General features: G+C 36.9%; 1 long non-coding RNA gene across 3 annotated transcripts in view; it reads left to right on the top strand.

Moving 5' to 3' along the window:
- Positions 1-10,843, top strand: part of LOC119789665 — a 170,403-nt gene extending 159,560 nt beyond the window's left edge. For 2 of the 3 annotated variants that reach the window (XR_005281612.1, XR_005281610.1), the window contains exon 5: positions 8,167-10,843. This is a non-coding gene — a long non-coding RNA (uncharacterized LOC119789665). The remainder of the gene's footprint in view (positions 1-8,166) is intronic. The other variant, XR_005281611.1, reaches the window with a different exon arrangement.
- Positions 10,844-19,506: the final 8,663 nt, after the last annotated feature.

Here is a 19,506-nt window from a genome sequence, read left to right on the forward strand (position 1 = left end):
ATAAAGTTTCCTTGTTGGTAACAATTAATCAAGATGTTTTATCTGAATAGAAAATCTTAAACTTTTTTTTCATTCTTTGGAATAATTTTGATTCTTTCTTACATTACTAGAACTTCTAATAGAGAATTATAGTTATAATTACAATAGACCTTCACAGCGCTTCGCTGCTCGAGCCTAAATATAATAATAATAATATAATAATAATAATTTTATTAATTATAATTATAAAATAGTACAATCAAAGCAAGAGCTGTGGCTTGAGTGGAAATTGGATTCAGGTGATTCTTGCTACTACTCAGCACAAAGCACAAATCATAATAATCAGAAAAAGAACAGCAACATTTTTGAAATCGGTCAATTTTTATTGAATTTTGCAGACATTCTGTTTAAATTTAAGATATGATTAATTTGGGAGACAAATAAGATAGATGAGAATAGATCATGAGATGAGAATAGATCATGAGATTGCTTGTGTGGCACAAAGATCTAGCATTTAATATGATTCCCACCAATCTATTAATAATACTGCCCTAATGTTAGATATCAATTAGAAAATCTGTTCAAAACTTGCCAAATATATCTTAGAATCTGGTACAGTTTAATTGCAATTATTAACATTTTGGTAATAGGATTTTATATAATGATATTATGAAAAGGAGCTCACCTCTGTTCAAGGCCAGCAGCTGTCCATGCTCTGAGCACATTTTTCTAGTGACAGGTTTTTCAGCACCACGGAGAGCTCAGTCCTCAGGAGAACTACCTTTACCTTCCCATCATGCTCATACTTCCCAAAAGGCATATATTCCAAAGTAAATGCTCTATATTGGCTGTAGTACCTGCCTTGGAATCTAATAATGAACATAAGCTGCTGATACAGTTCTGTATTGAAGAAAAAGGAGAAGAGCCTAGTTTGGTGGATTCAAGCATGGTTGAAGGCAGCAAAAAAGCTAAAATATGCAGTGATGCAGGTGCTAAGGAGTAAGATTAAAGTGTCTTTAACATTGTAAGAATGCTGCCCTGTGGTTAACACATTGCAGTTTAGATCATGTGGGAAACTCGTAGGATCCTTAGGAAAGGACTATGATTTAGTTAAGAATCCATTTTTATGGATTCCAGAGTTTGGGACCAGAATGTTAGTTAGTAAAGAAACTTTGCAAAGAATTTCCAAAAGAACAAATGAAAAACATCTACAATGACATTTTAAGCATGAAATGCTCTTTTTTTTTTCCTCCGGACCTCAAAAGAAATGCTCTCTTCAAGAAACACTTAAAACATAAAAGTAACCATAGAAATTAGTTAAGCACTCAGTTATATAAGTAAAAATTAATGTTAAGCCATAATAAAAATGAGGTCAACTGTTGCATTTAAAATATAAATAGCATATATAAAAGCTAAGCTAAAATTATTTTATATAGCTATTCTTATCATTAGGGTAAATTTTTTTTTCTGATAATGATTAGTTGATTGAATCATATAATATATTGGAAAGCATTTTTTAATTAGACTAATAAATATTAAAATGTCAAAGAAAAGGCAGTCAAAAATATACAAGTTCCCTCTGTAGTTGCTCTTTTGATTTAATGTAGCTTTATATGAAAAAAAAAACATGGTGTAGAGGGCGACAGTTTAATCTGCATCCTTTCTGTATTTCAGGATGTGTTTCTCCCTCTCTCCATCAGTCAGTGGATGTGTGTCGATGAGACTCTTTATAGAAGTGTTTGGACGCGTCTGGATGTGTATTTCTGCTACTGCCACATCCCTCCCTCTTCCATATTCCCTCTCTCCCCTACTCCCTTTCCATCTCTCTCTGATATACATAGCAATGACCCCTGTCTCAGTCATGCAGGCACCATGCTGTGAATACCATCTAAGCACAAAAACAAGTGGAGATTGTTATGCAAATCGCTATGTGGTGGGCCATGTGCAGGAGAGAAAAAAATGTCTATGTTTGTCTCCCTACATGTGTGCAGCAGAGAAAGAGGAATGAAGATACAGAAACAGAAAAAAAAGAGTAGAACAGAAAAAGGAAAACATCAAAAGATATGACAAAAAGGCAGAAGGCAGGACTTATTAGAGATGCGGTAAACAGACAGGATGGCACGGTAGAATGATCTTTTGAGAATATTTAAAGAAATAAAAACTGCCATGGTCAGAAACTCTGTACCTGCAGGATGTGTTTATTATGTGAGAGATATTCACTGATCAGCCAAAGGAAACCAAATGTGTGCACCATGCTAATAACTACCCATTTGTGCATAGGCAGGATATTTTTGCACCATATAAACATATCGATCTAGCTAAGATTATTAAAAATACTGACTTTCATTTTCTATTACTGTTAGCATCTAATTTACATCCATACATCTAAACATTCACACTCAGCTTCAGGCACGACATCAAGAGAAAGTGGCAGGTCAGACACTGTTTAGTTATCACTGCATCTGCATCATACATATTTGTGGATAAACTTATGCAATACAACAACACAAGTGAAGTCCCTCCTTTGTCATTGCACTAATGCCCCTTTTGTGGCCACAATGACTGCAGAAATTTTTGCATGTTAGTTTGCTCCGTAATTTCAAATTGGCTAAGAGAAACACACTATTCACTTAGCACTTTTCATGAAAATTTACACTGTGCGTAAACATTTTGCACATGTTTTTAGGACCTGCAAACCTTCTAAAGAGGCCCTATAAGTTGGAAAATGTTGACATGAAAATAAACATCTTCTGGGAACATCTTAAGCAGAGACCATGCATATACATGTAATTAGTTCCTTTGTTAACAGACATGAGTGAGCAGGTTTGTAGGTTTTGTGCTCTTATTTTATTTTAACTGCCATAATTTGTTATCACATCTCTTTAATTTCTTCTAGATGTATTATCAATGCTTGTTCGTGGCCTCTTTCCAAGTCTTTGTTGTATTATGCTGCTTATAGACCCAGTCCATGGTGGTTTCCTCAAGTATTATTTCTTCTCAGCTTTTTTAAATTTTATCAACCTAAATAAGCACCAATGTGCTTACTTTTTACCTTAAACTTTTTTTTTTTGTAAAATATTTTGCACCCATTACTGGAAGTCTGTAAGATTTATTTGCCCCAAAATCTGGCAAATATCACTTTTTCCATTTTTCTGTCATGCATAGAAGAAAACTGATTTTTTTTCTTTCTTTTTTGACTCACTCAGTGAAAGACATATTTGATCATTAACCAACAATGTCACATATTATGAGGTCTCATTTAAAAAACCTTAGTTCAATTTGTCACAAAATTTTTCAGAAGGATAATTTTTCATAGTAGATGTGTATCTAGCCCTGTTTTTCTTTTTTTTTTTTGGTGGGGGTGGAGTTGCTTTGTTTTGATGGAAGCTTGCATCACTTTACATCAGCAACAGACACAGCAGCAGTCTGGACGTCCCCAAGCCATGAAGATACCTCACCTTTACAGCTGTGAAAGCATGTTCAATCTACACATCATCACTCATCATAAAGGCTCTATGATGCTAAATTTGAGAACTTATTAGGAACATGCTGCAAAATCTTTTTTTTTCTTTTTTTTTTTTTAGCCTGGTTTATGTGATGGCTAGCTACAGTAGAAGTTAGGCATCAGTGGTATGAGTATATGCCACTTAGTTATTTAGTTTTTTGTTTACTTCGTTCGTAAAATGAAGAAACATTATGCCCTAAATTATAGGGAAGAGATCACATATTTTTTTTCTTTCCACTGTATTTTTTTTCACAAAAATCATTAGCTGATTTTTAAAATATTTTATCATTGTTTTGTCAATATTTTTTAAAATGAAGACACTTTCTGTCCATATTAAAAACAATCCGGCACAAGACCGTAAAAAATAAGTAATTCCTTTATTCCCAATTTATCCATTGAAACACATGTTATGCACATACACACAGCATTCACCTTACGTCACCCACCCACATCTTGTTCCCACCCTCCACTCAATAAAACTTTTGCATGCCCGAGGTGTTGTAATTGGCAGCCGATTTGCCATACCGATAGACTCCTTTCAGTCCTATGGGTCAAGAGTAATTTACTGAGCTGCTAAATGGCTTCTTTTTTTCTCTCTTTTTACGAGTCCAAACCCCACTCCACTGCCTTCTCCAGCATCCATATTGGAATTCCCATCCAGTCTGTATTACAAGCAGAGATGATGGCTTAATCCCTTGTTAATTAGGGACAACATCTCCAGCAGCTGAGGCTAAAGTGAAGAGCAGCTAAGGCTCCAGGGATGTGAGCACTCTGGCCGAGCTTGTGGCCTAGTCTTAGAGCCTGGCTCATGTTCAATGGACTGGCTGTGGATGGGGGGCACCGGAGCTTGGATCTCTCACTGGATGAGGATTAAAAGGGCCTCCTGCCTAATCCCCCATTGATGGCCCATCTCGGCTAATGGAACTTGGACAACTGGGCAACCGGATGCTGCTTGTGGTCCAGGTCTCCTCTAAACCACTTCCTCTTTAGTTGGGTCAGGCTGCCACTGTGGCTGTGGCAGTTTTTTTTTCTTGGAGATTTAGTATTTGCTGGCCTCAATAATACTTTTAGACTGCACAAATCATGTAAAGTGCCTTTTCCCTGAGATGTGTTGATCATATTTATACACCCAAGTCTTTCTATTCACAATATTTAAATAGATTATGTAAGATTATCTTAAATTCTTTTTAAATATGTCTCATACAAGTACTACTCATTGAATGAGAATATCATGAAAAATTTAATTAAAAACATACAAATTGAAAAATTGAAACCCGTATATTTCACGATTCTTGTAATCACAGGAACAAATTGTTAAGGCATTTCTTTATGCATTTTGATATTTAATGTTTAAAAAACAATAATAAATTAAAAAAGCAAAAAAACAAAAACAGATCATTTTTTTTTCACCTACAAGGAATTGATGCATCATAAGGAATCTAATCATAAGGAAACATTTTCATATAATGTAAAACAAGGTGAGACAGAGGAGTAGATGTTGGGAGTGTCATGAGTGTTTTGGGTAAACTGCTTTCACACCAGGACTCATGGTCTTTCTTCCTGCACAGCTACAGCCTTTACATCAAAACATGAAAAATAAAATCCAAAGGATAGAGAGCTATCACTCCTCTGGGTCTAGGTCTACATTAATTTAGTGTAGGGAAAAATGTGTTTCTTATGTGTTATTTATTTCTTTTTTTATTTTTCTTTATTCCAAGAAAACATACAATAATTGTGTAATAATAGTGCAAATAGAAAAACTATAACAGACTTTCTATAGAATCATTACCGAACCAAGAGTAAAGTGAGGGGCCAAACCATAAATCTGTCCTTCTTCTGACAAAATTCCTTCCTTCCTTCTAGGGCAGTGTTTCCCAACCGGGGGTACGCATACCCTTAGTGGTCCACGGATGCATTGCAAGATGTAAATGAAAAGTTTCTTAGGTAGTAAAATGAAATAGGGCTGGAACCTGTTTTGTTTTTTGGGGACCCAATTAAATAATTAAATAAGCTTTTATCAACTGAAAGTAAGTTTGTCTTTAAGTTCACCTTCTGCTTTGATACATCAAAACCAAACAAAGTAACAGACTAGATGTAGAGAACAGCCTGGTATCAGCTGTTTTTACAACAGAGCTATCGGAGCACACAGAGAGCTCAGTTGTCTTGAGGAAAACAAAGTAAAACTAAATAAGTCAGTCTGACTATAATTTTTGTTCTGCATTTTGTCCCCAATTCATCAAGTTTAAATGTAATTATAAGGGAGTTACTCAGATGAGCAGCAGTTTTATGAACACAGGTGTATAATAGTATTTTATTTTGTATTTATTTTGATTCCTCATTAACTTTCAGGTAACACATTTATGTTTTTCATTCGAGATGGAAAGAATGAAATGCCTAAGAATTAAATGCTCAAGTTAAAATAAAAATAGTTTTTATTTTACAATGAGTTATTGTACGTTCCACTTATCAACATACTTTTGACTGAGATGGGTACTCATGGTACAAAAAAAGTGCCCAAAGGGGTACACAAGTCAAAAAAAGTTGGGAAACACTGTTCTAGGGGTTTAGGTGACAACAAGGGAGCAAGGAAGGTCATGGCAATCTCTAAGGATGCACAGTACCTGACTGTAGGAGGTTGGTGCTTGAAAATGTAACAGTACATCTAATTGGCTCATCCTGTTCTCTCATGGTTTTATTAGTGGAGTGCTTACATTTTTGGAGTCCATTTTATAGACTGCAGTCTGAAGCACCAGGACTCAGTTTTGTGGCCCTGGGTCATTGTCATTTTATTTTGAGTTTTAAGAACCTTAGATTATCTTTGTTAAGCTTTGTGGTAAATCAGTTGAACCATTCTACCCCTTCAGCCAGTTGTCAGCAATAATTAATCTATGAGGGTTTCTGCAGTATTTGTTAGTTCAATCCCTAATTCTATGCTCACTCTGTTTTTTCTCGTCATAGTAGCTACATCTGATCTGTTCCTGTTTGACTGTGACACCATTTTGCAAAGAAAAATCTGATGGGCTGGTGCAATCATTGTGTTTAACTACAAATGACAGAGTGGGGTCTGTTTTTCAGTGCTAAGTTCTGTATTTATCGATCAGTGTTTCTATGTTCCTCTTGTACCCTTTGAACCCCCAGTCACCCTTGGCAGAAGGCTGCGAACACTGAATCTGGTTCTACTGGAGGTTTTTCTCCTGCTAAAAGGGAGTTTTTCCTCTCCACTGTTGCTGTATCCCTGCTTGGTTTGAGGGGATTATTATAGATAGTGTTAGGCATATATCAATCATACCAACTGAGCACTGCTGTATTTTTCAATGGAAAAGACCAACGTTACTATGCCATTCCTGCAAAAGGCACCACTAGTCCGGCGTCATCTGCACATTATTATGCACGTCATCAGCAGGAAAGCATCAGCTTTGGTTGCACCAGTCATCTTTACTCCACAATCAAATTAGCCCTGATGAGGCTTGAGCGCTGTGACCTCCATGGGCCCAGTCACTTCCTAGCCTCACAGAAGACAGAGAAGATCTAAGAGTTTTATTCTTTAGGGAGAACAGGGGTTTACATACTGATTTCTGATTATATTACCTACTCATTTTGTTAATATATTTACTTTGGAAGTGACTGCATTATGGAAAAACTGATCCTCCAACCAGGTGCTTTTAAGTTGTTGTTATCTATGAAAAGCTTAGAATTTACAAAAGGTCTTTTGTATTTATTATACTTTTGATTGGTTCCTGAAACTAGCATATATGTTTGATGCTCTGACTTTGGCAGTCAGCCCAGTGCTCCTAAATCCCTTTTGGACATGCCTTCCCACTATCTCCCTCCTTTCTTATCTGTCACCTATCGTTAACGCTTTTCTGATACACTTTGATCAGATGTGAACGTGAATGCCTGCTGCTGCCGCTGCTAATTCATTGTTTTCTCCACATCATACAAAAAGTGGACTCAGAGTTTGGATTTGAATCTGTTAGAGAATCATTTAAAGAAGCTAAATGACTGGGAATAATATAGCAGTCTTTGATTATTATCAGAACTAAATTTCCTCAATACGTATTTCTTGTACTGTACAAATTTTCTGTTATTTCAAAGGCATGGTGAAGCTCTCAGCTGCACAATCATAAATGTTTTTTTCACAGCTATATGGTTGGATAACATGAGACTGAGTCACTAAACCAACTTTATTTCACTTAAACCCATGAAAGAGCCAAGCAGAATACGAAGTATTTCATGCCATACAGGCTTTGAATATCTGGATGGCTTGGTCCCTCCAAGTGTTAAGAAGTTCATCATCTAATCACAGTCCCAGAAAAATATCTTTCCCCAGAAATGTTTAACAGGATGGAATATTAACCTTATTTTTGCTTTTTTTGTTTGGTATCATCCAACATTTAATTAGCAACAGAACAAACAATTAGTTATAATGATTAACATTATATGAGGAAAGAGGAAAACAAAGACATGCTTTGAAATATGTGAGTGGCACAGGATGATTTGATCTTTTTTAAAGTGCACCAGAATAAGTTGCAGGGTCAAGGAGAAATAGCGATTTAAAAATGTGTAGTATAGTAGCTGATTTTCAAATAATACCTGTTATCTGCAATGCCCATTCCTGTTCTTCATCAGGAAAGCTCTAATATATATTGAGCAAATTTATGAAACAAGCCTTTCTATTACAGGAGCGCTCCAGCTTTGCCCAGCTGACCTGCAGATTTGATATGGATCAGTGAGGACTCGCTGAGAGAGCGGAGCGTGGAAGAACATGGAAAGAAATCACAATCAGATCACACAATTACACTCCGGATGACTGCAGATTGGGTGGCAGCTGAATGGTCTCAGTGAAGGTTGAAAACGAGAGAGAAGGTTTCAGCAGGAAGTTCATGTCCTGTAATTTTCAAACATGTTAAAAGTGATATCTTGACAGTTTGAATATTTTTTTTTCTTTCAGACCACACTGCGGAGGAGGAATGGTTGACACTTACCCTGTTAGCACTTAAAGAGAAAATCATCTTGTTAAAGTTGTTAGGATTCTGACCTTTAGCACAGTAATTTTAAAAAGTGTTGAACAGAGAAAAGTGAAAAGAAAGGAAAATTTTATGTTAAGCGACATTAGGTCGATACTCTTCGTAACTGTTCATTTATCCTTAATAGTATATTTATGTTGAGCAACTGATAAAATATATTAGACATCTCAGATACTGCATTATTAGATTATGTTCAAGGGAGGATTCTTAGAATAATTAATTTGCAAGCAATGATTAAAAATACAATATAATGTCACTTTTTGAACTCTAACTGTTGGAGGCACTGCTTGTGATAAAAGTTTAGTAGAAAGTTTGGGAGCTTTAGGCTGGTGTCTGTGGAGATTCCCATAGTTTCCTAACAATTAACATGGGTATTTTTATAGATTTAAAAAGCAAATACCAACATGAAAAAAGCTAACATAATAAAACACTAGCATAAATAGTTCATTGTTTCTACTACAGTAGCTTATAAGTTTCAAGTAACAAAGTATTACGACTACAACACAGCCAGTAATGGTGCTCTGTTGAGTTTTAAATCTGAGTTGATTCTCGGCAGAAGAGATATGAACAAAAAAGTTTCTTTGAAAATGAAATCCTATGGCTATTTTGAGTTATTGTTCACCAGATATGAAAAATGATTAGAATTTCAATACCTTCGTAAAACATCTGGATAATGTTTGGATGTTTTAGATTTTGATGTTTGAATCTGTCTGCCCAGTTACGGTAGTAGCACGGTAACAGAACCTGCCCTCAAACCACCAATGAAGGTTACATAGGACTCTCAGGAATGCACTTATCTACAAATCTAGATTTGGGATTCTCCAATTTCAGTCTCAAAATGTACCTACTGTAAGGATACTTATGATTATGTCATATTGCAATTTGTTTCTCAGTTCACTAGACCTTTTGTGTTCATGCTCTATTTCGTTTGTGGCTTTTCAACTGTCCTCCTTTGTTCCACTTTATCTTGTTTTTTCTCTCCAACAGCAGGCTTAAATACTGATAGAACTCACTCTGGATTTGATTAAATTCCTACACTGCACAATCAGACAGCAGACATAAATATCTGGGGGCATCTTAGAGAGAGACGAATCAGTTAAAGAGGACTGAGTGTAGATCAGGTTTCTATCCCTGATGAATATCGATGCGACTTGACCGGTTGCAAAGTGACTCAATGTGTCAGCTCTAAAGAGAGAAGCCATTATATCATTAGAGCTAATTTCATCTTGCTCTACTTGCTCCTCATTGTTATTCAGTCATTCAGTGAGGATGCATTTACAGCTGATTCACAACTATCCATTATTCTATTTTTTACTGGGTTCAGAAAACCAGTATTGCAGTCTTTGAATTTCAGTTTTGCAGATTTTTAGCTTTTAGCGGTTGGTAATTTTCAGATTCCACTTAAATCAAAGCAGTTATACTACAAAGGATGACAACTGGTTTGTTTTCAGGAGAACAGCTTATTGAGCATTTATATCACTTCCCCGTTTTTCCTCAGGTCATCCTATTATATCCACCTTACCGTTGCCTGTGTTTGCCTCACAACCATGGGGACCAGGGCTGTCTAATGCTCTGCTCCCAAACTCTGGAATTCTCTCCCACCAGACATTTGTAACATTGACACTCTTTCTGCTTTTCCACTGCTCACTCCTGCATTATGTAACTTTTGGCTTATATGATGCAGTTTTTTTTACAAAATGGTGGTAGACAGGATGATTCTCCTGTTGCAGCCTGTCTTAAAGTACAGTGGTCTGAAGAAGCCTCTGACTGAAGAAACTATTATTGAATGACTGCCTTGTGGAAAGGGTGCCCAGGGTTCTCCATAATGATTTTAGTTTTATGAGGAGGTCTCAAAATTAGCTGGCCTTTTTATTTCCATATTTGAGCTTTTTCAAGTCAACAGCTCTGAGTCTACTGCCCCACCAACAGATGATGGCAGAAAAGATGACACTCTCCATAACAGATGAACAATAAAGGACCCAAGCCCCGTCAAGAATTACATTCTGCTCTGTCCCTTATTGTATATGGCTTTAACCATTGCATCTCCACTTTAAGCTGTTCTCTAGATACTGTAAGTGGTTCTCAACCTTTTTAAGTCACATCCCCCAATTTACCTTCCACTGCTGCCCATGATCACATCCCAGTGCCAATTCAACATTTTTATACGTTGCATTTACTTAATAAGACAAGCACTTAATCACTCACTTCAGCTATTAGTCTCTTTTTCATCTTATTTTGAAACTGGGATTTTTCAAAAAACATAAAGCAGCTTTAAGAGGCTAACTTCCCAAACAGACTGTGACAGTGGTCTCTTTGAAAAAAAAAAAAAAAATACATGTTTAATTTCAAACACCTATGTTTCTGGGACCTTAAATATCAAAAATATCTTTCTGGTCAAGAGCAAAGATGTTTTTCTGTAACTGTTTAACGTGACGTCTGGCCTGCTTATTTGAACAGAGCAGCTTCTTGGCTTTATGTTAGAAACGGCCAAGATATCACTTACAGGAGTTGTGATCTGTATGTGTTTTTCATGTATTTCACTGGTTTGAATTTTTAAAATGGCTGTTTGAGACCAATCCCTAGTGATCCTTCTATGTCTGGTAAGAAGCTGAATTATTTTGCACACTTATATTTTTCCAAAATTATTTGGTGACTCACAGAAATCATCTCGTGACCCCAATTGTGGTTGGTATCCCAAGGTTGAGAATGGTTGGTTGAGATATTCATACCTCCTCCACCACCATCACTTCTTCTTCTAAAATTGTTATGCGCATCCTGTTTCTTTCTTTCTTTCTTTCTTTCTTTCTTTCTTTCTTTCTTTCTTTCTTTCTTTCTTTCTTTCTTTCTTTCTTTCTTTCTTTCTTTCTTTCTTTCTTTCTTTCTTTCTTTCTTTCTTTTCAAACAATGCCACAAAGCGGGCCACCAGCGACCTGTACAGCCCTTCTTGTCTATCTCTACTGAGTACTGGCTCGGAGCTCCTCTGCTCTGCTGTGTCTTTTCAGGACGAGGCCACCTTTGGAGTAAGTTAACACTTACCTTTTGTATCACAGCTCAGTCGAGCTCTGCAGATGGCTGCTCACACTGAGCCTGGTTCTGCTGGAGGTTTCTTCCTGTTAAAAGGTTTTTTTCTCCCTGTCGCTAAACAAGCATGCTTGGTGTGAGGGATTGCCTTCGAGTCAATGACTTGATGCAATCAGCTGGTATTCCTTAGACAAAAAACTTTGAAAAATTCAGACTGTATGATCTGGTTGAGTTGTCTCTAAAGTGCCTTGAGATGATGTGTGGTAACCTGGCACTATATAAACTAAAAATAATTGATACATCCAGCAACTGCAGAGTTGTTTTTTTAATCTTCATTTGTATAGTCTAATGACAGACTTAAATAAAGTGTACCGGTATTATCATTTATATTAATATGTGAAAATGAATGCAGGAATCACAGTTTAGCACCTTTTTATGTTTCATTAACCTGATTTGAGCCCTCACATCCACGCACACACAGTCTCAGTAGTTCTTGCCATTAGCATTTCTGTCACGCAGAGACACCACAGACCACCAAGTTCTTGAAATTATATTTTCTTAAGCTTCTTTAACATAGATTTTGTAAAACATGACAGGTAATCACACATTGTAAACCCTGCAATAGGGACCCTTCTTGATATTTTAAACAAATAATCAAAAGGAATCCCAAAGATATCTTTGAAAAAGTACCGGGGTGGTCCAGACTTAACCAAAGATATGCTAATATCATAGAGCTGTTGAAGTTCAATCCCCCCCTTTGCCACAGATGTGTTAAGTTATTACGCATTTGGCCTTTTAAAAATACGGGCCCTGAATTGGGACACATCAATTATTGTAATGTTTGCAAACAGGGGTCCTGGGCCAGAAGCCATTGGTGTTTGAGGGCCATTGAAAAGTTTGGGAACCCCTGTCCCAATGTAAAGTTAATTCGAGCAGAGTTAAACGGTCACTTTAAAGTCCATGAGAGTATTAATCCATTGAGTGTTTGCTACACCTTGTGGTAATTGATTCACTATAACCAAATAAAATCTTTACATTTTTAAATGTTGTGACTTAAAATGTGTCTTTTATTTTAGCTCAGGAACAATACTTTCCAATTACTGGGAGCTGGCAGATCAGCCAAGAGGCCTGACTGAAAAACCAAGTCAAGCTAAGTCTTTGTGAGCTCATACGGAAAAGCCCAATGAAATCATGGCGGAAGCCAAAAAAAGGGTAGTAAATTCAGTTACTTATATCACTGACAGCATTTTAACCTGAAGAGAAGGGTCTGTTGTAAAGATTTAGTTGAAAACTATTTTCAAGTATTAGTTGAAAAATAGAGACTTATCATTTTCACCTGGATTACCTGGACAAAAAAAAGTAAACATTAATTTATAACATGCTGTTAGCAATGAGAAAACAACAGACTCTTTCGAAGTTTTTTTCAAATAAAAAATTCCAATCTTTTTAGCAGTTGTGCATGGTAAATATTTTCTAAAATAAGCTCATGAAAAAGATTCATATTCTCCATCAACCTGATTTCGTAAAAAAACAAAAACAAAGCGGAGTTATCAGGCAGCACGGGTAATTTTCACAGTTTTACGTTGCTGAGTAAATCTAGGATCTCATCTATCTGGCACTGTGACTCACAATATGTCCAATTTTCAAGCAATGCTTAAATATCTCCACTAGAGGCTCCCTGTTGAGTGAATACACTTTCACTCATTCCACAACCACATGCACACACACATACAGTCCCTCATGCTGTTCCCCTCAAATAGACCTGCAGAACAGTGAGCAGGGTGGATTGCTATTTGGTGTTGCAGGGCATTAGCCACTGATGTCTTAACACTTGTAAATGAACCTTCCTCCCCTCCTAATCTGTCACTTTAATGAACTATAGATTTTATTTCAGCCTCTGTAGTATCACATTCTCAATAATAATCATCAAGCTGATGCTGTTGTCCCCCTCCTACAGAAATTAAATCTTGCTGCCGAGTGCACAACTAATAAAAGATGTTGCTGGAGGAAATAAAAAAATAAATATGATGAATCATAAGCAGCAGGGATTTGTATTCAGATGCAAAAGACAATTAAATAAAGAGTTTGAATTTATCAGCCTCTTCTCCTCTCAAAGGCTCAATAATGGACCACCACCGCTGGGCGCTTGATGTTGCATGTTTAGAAACACATTTAAACAAGCGTTTGTGGACATCCGCACACATAATGCAAACACTTTCAAGCAATTCAAAAACTAGAGCATCACACACTCATAACTGCATCTCAAACTTGGAATGTCTCTTTCACACAAAAAGGAAGTGAATGAAATTTGTACATTTCTGTTGACCCCCACACATCAACACCATAAAAAAACCCATAAAAAAATGAAATTAGGCTGGAGAAACTGCTACATGTTAGCAAATTCTAACTATTAAAATAAGATATCTTAAAGAGTCAAATATAAAACTGGAATCTCTTGACACAAAGACAGTTGTTTCAAACTTAAGCCCTGAGAGCCAGTGTACTGCAACCTAAAGTGCATCTCAGCTTCAACACACCTGACCCAATTATTCGCTAATTAGCAGAGCTCTACTTGACTGCATGAAAGTGAGGTAGTTTAGCCATTTTATTAAGGCATGTAGGGCAAAAGGACCATTCAAAAAGTTGCAGGATACTGGCCCACAAAGATTTAACATTAGTTTCTATTTAGTCTGTGTCTGATACGTTTTTCTTAAAAAAAAAAAAAAAAAAAAAAAACGGAGATATTTTTTTACATTATTTAAACATCATGGGAAATGTAGTTCTTAAATTCTCCTTTCATTGTACATAAAAAACATTGCTGTAAGAAATAAAATCATACCCTTATAGATTAGTTCTGTTTTTGTTCTTTCTATCTGTCTGTAATCCAAATGCCTCTATCAAACATAACTGGCCCGAGTAGTATATATATATATATATATATATATATATATATATATATATATATATATATATATATATATATATATATATATATATATATATGGGGCAGTTTGCTACTGAGTGTATAGCGACAATGATAAACGGCAAAGATATCACTTACAGGAGCTGTGATCTGTATGTGTTTTTCTTGTATTTCACTGATTTACTGATCAATCTATGTTCCCACCCTCACCTATGGCCATGAGATCTGTGTAATGACCGAAAGGACAAGATCACGAACACAAGCGGTGTGCAGTGCTAGGACCAACTCTCTTTACTATTTATATGCTCCCAATCGGTTGAGTTATTAGACAGCGTGGGATTAATTTCCAATGTTATGCTGGTGATACCAGCTAGATCTGTCTATAAATCCAGATGAAGCTAACCCATTACATAGATTACAGGCATGTCTTGAAGACATAAAAACCTGTATGACTCTTAACTTTCTTCTTCTGAATGCAGACAAAACAGAAGTTATAGTCTTTGGACTTTAAATAGTTTACATAATTCTGCAAAGTCAGCAGTTCCTCTTTCAGGGATATCATTTTTGTCATCAAGGACAAGGAGAAATATTGGTCTGAGAATTGGTTAAAAGAAGCCATTTTTATGAAGGGAAACTGGTCATCATTAAAAAGGGGTGGAGGCATTAGGATCCAGTCATCTCCCTCTTACAGTACAATGCTGTTATTGCAAACATGACTCAGCTTTTTGGGAACAATTAGTGGTCATCATTGGAATAACGACCAGTGGCTCAGCTGGTGGTCCTCTTTGCATGTGAGAAACCAGTTTCGATTATCACCATTAAACTTGTTGAGTAGCTGAGTAAAGGTTGTGCTTATAAGGTTTATTTGTTACTCTTCAGACTAAAGAAGTTTTGTGAGGAAGTGAGTAAATATTTCAACAAAGAGGAACCGACACAGAGGAATTAGTGAGGCTTTCTTTCTTTTTACCTGTGTTTTAAGATTGATCAGGACATAGCAGACACTGCCCTATATGGTAGCACAATGTTGACTGCTACACATTTACAATATTTATTGGGACACATCAGATCTGACAGGTTTTGACATTTTCTAAAAATGGGCCTAATTTTCACGTGTCATATGGGCCCGAATAAAAACAATTGTTAGATAATTTCTAACGTGGACTGCTTTAGATATTTTTTCAGCTTCTTTTTTTTATACACAACCCTTAACAGAAAACAAAACAATTTAAAGATCCACATCCTAGATTAGGGGCTTGAGGAGTTAAATAACTGGCATTTTGTCTGATTTGCAACTTTGAAATATTTCAACAAACATATGTAGGATGCCATTTAGGAAGACGCAAAAAAATCTGAAAATCAAATTGATCAAATTGATAGATTTTGTTCTCATTAAGGAAATCCCAAGCTGGTTTAAAAGTATAACCTGGCCTTTATTACAAGCTTCTATTTTTAAAAGATTAAACATTCATTATGAATGCAAAGTTTAATTTCCAAACCCCACTTTAAAACATGCAGAAATTCAAATACGCAAAATCTTAATTCAGTTTTTTTTTTTTTTTTTTTTTTTATAAAGTAGCATTTTTTAAAATTTGAACCTCTTTAACATTTATGTTTGGCTGCAGAATAAAAGAGGAAATTTCTTTCACAGCTTCCCACCTTCATGTCTGCAAGAAAACCCCACTCACATAGAGTAAAGCGTAAAGCAGCCGGACAACCTTGTCCCTAGATAGCTCCCACCTAACCTTTTGTCATCCATCTCTCCTCCTCTCCAGTTCCTTCACCCCTCTCCGCATGGCCTCTGTCACCCCTCTTTTCCAATGTGCTGGCTGGGTAGTTGACAGTTAGAGCCGGTCAAGGACGCCCCTTCCCTCCCCAAACACACCCACACACACCTCCCAAGGGTTTAGAAGGTACAGTATGGAGCTGAAAGCCCCACGCCCCAGCGGCTCAGTGATTTGCCCCCCGTAAAAAGCCAGTCAAGTGTGCGTTCCTCTGCTGAGAGAGCAGGCTGCAGGCCTGAAGGTTTGGCCCACAACTGGCGCTCCCCCTGCGGTGAGACCAGGCCAAAAGCAGCCTGCCAGTGGGTTGACTTGACCTCCTCAAACTGATGTGGCACAGGCTGGCAGAGCGGTCGCTGATGCTGCACTGTTTGTGGGGAAATAGATGATCTCTGCCCTTTTCTCAATGAGCCAATCTTAGTTCTTATGACATGTTTTTTTTTTCCTTTTGTCCAACATATTCTATACTGAGTTTCAAAAAAGGAGGAATTGAATATCTAAAACACATTTTATTTGAATCCTCTTGAAGGTTGTATACAAAAGAAAATGTTGTTTTAAATGCTTTAAACTCAAATAAATGTAAAATAGTTAAAGTTTTCCACTTAGACATTAGGCAAAATAAAACATGAAAATGTCAACTGATTCTGCTTAGGTAATGGTAAATTGTAAATCCAAAATAAATGTCGACCTTGCCCTAGAAGTTCTTGGTTTAAAAAATGTATTGCAGTCCTCCTTCTGCAGCAGTATGTGAATTTTTTACATTTTAAGCACTTTATTATAGAACCACTGCAAGTGTATTGTAAAAGTGAAAATGACAACTTCCATGAAGTTTACATGTATTAAACTAGAAGAAAAAAGAATTGCTATGTCCGAAAGTCCGACCTAATCACTCAATGACTATATAGATTGGGGACTATACAGTGAGCACAGTTAACTGACTGTTCAGATAGATGATTACTACTTGCACCCTATTGTTCATGTGACTGTGGCTTCCCACACAGTGCCTGAAGCATATTTGTTCTCTCTCGCTTCCAAAACACATCCCGTGATGCTTTGGGAGGAGAGCTCTTGCAAAGTTTTCTGGGATAAATCCGCTCATCTAACAACCATGGTTTCATGCTATGTTTTGAGACCACTACTTTTTCATTCACTAGACATTTGGACACTGATATAAATTAGTGTAACCCCTACATAGTGCTATATATAGGGGTTAGGGCGGACTAGGGCGAACTATGCTAACAAGGTACTAGTTCATAAGTAGGGCTCGGTTTAGTTCTGGCACAGCTCTCAGATAAGAAAGAGCACATGAGCAGACCGCGTTATCTCCTTACAGTTAGCCTCCGTAATCATGAAACTTCAAACATTCATAAAAACACTAGCTTCCCTTCCTTGCCACACAACAGAACCTTAAAGAAGGTAAAACACAAAATCATGCTGTATAATGATAATGCACTCAAAATCTATTTTCTTGTTTGGTGGCCTCTCTGCTCTCTTCCTGTCTGTTGCATGCTTAGACCGGTTGCTGGCCTTTGGTCATGATCTCACTGTCAGGCAGACTAAATCCAGTTACGTTTAATGTGTTTTATCATTAAAATTGCTAAAACAAAAAAACCCCAACACACATACATCTTTAAAAAGCCATGCCGTGCTTTAATATGTTGTGTTATTTCCCAATATATCCATTAAATCGATTCATAACATTTTAAAACAATGTTACATTGGGAATGTGTCTTTTTGACAATTTGTGGAGCCCAAATTGATGTACTTAGATCGTAGGAATATAAATCAATCAATCAACATAATACCCTCGTTACACCTCTATATCTGGCCCTACTTTCGGCAGCTCATTTTCGTTAAACCCTGAAGGCATATGTACCGTACAACACAGCCAGCCAGAAAACTAAGGCTATGATCAAACTGCAATCTGAAGTGACCTAAATCCAATTTGTTTGCCCATATGTGACCTCAGATTTTTTTCATGACAGTTTGGGCAACTCAACTCAATTTTCTTTTTTCAAATGCGACCCAGGTCACTTGGCTACTGTGGTCCTAAATCTGATAGGTATCTGATCTTTCTTATGCAACCTGGGTCTTAACAGCTAGGTTGCAGTTATCTGAGCTCTACATCATTAATACTTGACCAAAGTCATTACTGTGCGTGTCATAGAGCACACTCACTGCATACATATTTCCATGTAAGCTGTACAAAACGGTTACAATTATGGTCTTCAGGTCATTTTGACCAGAACTTAAACAAATTGTGGTGAAATTAGAATTACTAAATCAATTACACACTACAAAAATGTGAAAATGCTTTAATTCCTTTAATTCCTGAGGAGATCCTCCTCAACATCAGAAAGAACCGGCCTGACCACACACCAATGCTCATCAACATCTCAGCTGTAGAAGTGGTCAACAGCACCAAATTCCTGGGTCACATCACACGAAACCTCACCTGGACTATGAATACAACATCATTGGTCAAAAGGGCACAGAGGCTCATGTACTTCGTGCGGAAGATGAGGAGAGCCCACCTGCCCCCATCCATCCTCACATCTTTCTACAGAAGCACCACGTGTTCTGTATTTGTGTAGATTCCCATCCTACAGAAAGCTAAGCAAGGAGGAAAATACAGGTTCTGATGATCAAAATGTAACAATATGGAAAATGGCCTGTACTTAGGTTTAGCAGGTTTTCAAGTAAGGAGACACCAAACCACTTTCACTACAGTAAGTTATTCACCCATTCAGGCACAATGATAGGAGTAAGATGTGCTGTAGCCACAGCTGCTTTGGGGTACACTGACAGAGGCGAAGCTGCTGTCCACCGGGCCCTCTGCCAACCGTCAGGCAATGTGGGTAAAAAGTCTTGCTGAAGGATACAACAACTGAGATGTATGAAGCTAGAGTTCAAATAGGCGACCCTCCAATTGCACAATGAACTACATGGGTACCTGTAGCTTGCCAACATCAGTGTGTGAATGTTTGGATGGTTGACTAAATTTAGTGTGTTGAACCGCCCTGACTTGAAAAGTAATATCTTAAAAAAATACCATTGATCATTCAGAAGAGGAATAATAAGAAGGTTAGAAATACAACCCAGATCAAGAGGCTGATTAATTTCAGAAGAAAAATAAATGCCTCAAGCTGAAGGAAAGGCTTTTTCTGTCAAAAACGGCCATTGGTATCTCCTCATAAATGCAGTCTTTCTGCCATGTGAAGAGGGAAAATTGGCAAGTTGTTTTTCAGGCGACATACATTTTATATTTATAAC

The sequence above is a fragment of the Cyprinodon tularosa genome, unplaced genomic scaffold (genome assembly GCF_016077235.1).
Source record: "Cyprinodon tularosa strain WSP-4 unplaced genomic scaffold, ASM1607723v1 ctg343, whole genome shotgun sequence".
Classification (NCBI taxonomy): Eukaryota; Metazoa; Chordata; class Actinopteri; order Cyprinodontiformes; family Cyprinodontidae; genus Cyprinodon; species Cyprinodon tularosa.